The sequence below is a fragment of the Halyomorpha halys genome, unplaced genomic scaffold (assembly GCF_000696795.3).
Source record: "Halyomorpha halys isolate HHAL.00 unplaced genomic scaffold, Hhal_1.1 Scaffold12.1, whole genome shotgun sequence".
NCBI classification, from domain to species: Eukaryota; Metazoa; Arthropoda; class Insecta; order Hemiptera; family Pentatomidae; genus Halyomorpha; species Halyomorpha halys.
The window spans coordinates 151257-153520 of record NW_027109908.1 but is presented as its reverse complement, the minus strand read 5'-3'; the positions used below and the strand labels follow the sequence as shown (position 1 = coordinate 153520).

The 2264-nt window shown below is 32.7% G+C and overlaps 1 protein-coding gene across 1 annotated transcript in view; it reads left to right on the top strand.

Moving 5' to 3' along the window:
- Window positions 1-2264, top strand: part of LOC106679390 (glucose dehydrogenase [FAD, quinone]-like) — a 15538-nt gene that overhangs the window by 141 nt on the left and 13133 nt on the right. The gene's annotated exons all lie outside the window — the stretch shown is intronic.

Below are 2264 nucleotides of genomic sequence, written 5' to 3'. Positions count from 1 at the left end.
ATATCTATTATTATATCGTATATTATAAAGGTGTATTAGTGTGTTATATATATTTAGAATCTGTTAGTTTTTCTTATTAATTGAAGAAAAAATAATTCTCTTCAATAAGTTCGGAATAAGGCATACTGAAATTCGCAACTTACGCTTAAAGGTATCATCAGAGACCTAATTTTCGTGAAGTAAAACCTCAAAATGTCCAGTATAACTCAAAATGTGCAAACTTTTGCATAAAATACACAAAAATTAACTTTATTATGTCATATATTATATTAATATGTTTGAGGAAAGTTTTTATAAAAAAATTTAACTCACTAAATACCACATTTCTGCAAACATTCACAAAAAACTAAACTACTTTAATTAAAAACCTTTTTTGTCTATAATTGAAGATTTAAATGTAAGTTAACTTCGTCGTAAACCTGCCGACTGCCCTACAGTATACTTTAATAATGTGGCTCTTACCCCTGTAGAACAGATTCGTTATCTTGGAAACTGCACGCAGATTCAGACTATTAGTAAGTGCTGTACTAGACCAACGGTCTAAACTTCCAACTCATTACAAAAGACTAATCTACATGACAATAATAAGGCCCATCTCGACATACGGAGTTGAGCTTTGGGAGAATTCCTCTCGAATCCAATCCTTACAATCCAAAATCCTCAATGCTCCTTATTTTGTTACTAATAAAACCATGCATAAAGACCTAAATGTTCCTTATGTAACCGATTAGGTTACCCCGAACCCGATATCATTCCTTCCATTATAAACTCCCAAACCCACTAGTTTCTAGCCTCGAAGGATTGCCAGGAATGGAAGAGGAAGTCCATTCCTGGCAATCCTCCGAGGCGCTTGAAAAGATGATGTCCTCGTGACCTTATATTGTAAAATGTTTTTAGAGTTCTACTACTGGGTAGTTTCTGTACATGCTATATCATATCATTATCATTATGCCATTATGATCAAATTTAGTTGTTTTTTATTATTTGTTATTTTTTATACAGTTGTAAATATCAATAAATAAAAGAAAAAAAATGTAAGTTTAATGTATGTAATGAAGTTTATTTATTTTTAAACTTCTTAAAACTGATACAGTTTAAAAATTTTTGGTAATTAACCAGGTGCTACGTATGAAATACCCGTTTTTTTTATTTCAGAAATCTTTAATTGTGGAATATAACCCTAACCAAACAGTAAAGAACTTACAGTATAACTTTTTTTTTAAATATCTGTATTGAGGTTTACAACTGTATATTACATAATACATTTAGTAAATATGATCTTAGTTATGCAGTGTTACAGGCGTGTAGAGCAACTACTCATTGGTAGCACTCTAATGACATTTTACATTAGCTGGTCTCGTGGCCATCTTCTTTTCAGGCGCCTCGGAGGATTGTTAGGATTGGAAGAGGATGCAAGATTAGAAACTAGAGGGTTTTAGTGGTTAGGAAGTTTATAATGGAAGGAGTGATATCTGGTTCGGGCTAGATCGGTTACATAGGGAACATTAAGGTCTTTATGTATGATTTTCTTTGTGACAAAGTAAGGAGCATCGAAGATTTTACGAAGGAACAGTATAACTAAATACAAGTGAATCGACAGTTTCTCGACACTAAAAGACCATCGGTTAAGTAAAAAAAGGTTGATCTATGGGTAACTCATGAACTTACTGAGCGGCAGTAGCTGAAGCGTTATGAAACATGCGTTTCACTGCTTACTAAGCAAATAAAAAACGAGCCTTTTCTCGAAAGGACAATCATGTGTGATGACAAGTGGATTGTGTATGACAAAAAAGTGTCAGTCCCCAACGGTGAAACCAACACATCTAACCTCAGTGATATAGACATAATGCATCGAAAACCTTTCGAAAGACAGACTGCGTTGGTTAATCGGAAGAGATCTATACACAACAAACAGTAAGGGGATTAATGATCTTTAGTTTAACATGTTAGTGCGTGTTAAATGGAGAAGTATTTCCTTCTTTTAGCATGTTAAAACGATATAACATGGTTGAGAGTCTGTTACTAGGTCTGTCAAATGGAGAATGACGTCACGAAACTGACCAGCTGAGCTCGTTACTATTTTATTAGTTGTATTAGGTTACTTGAAGTTCGAGTTTTCATTGTGTAAGTATTATTTTGGATGTTTTTGTAACTAATAAAGCAATGGCTGACTATAATAATAATTTAATTATATTATTTCAATTTCTTGAGGCAAGGTAATTATTTATTAAATAAATCAAAACTTGTATCCTTTTTTGTCTCAA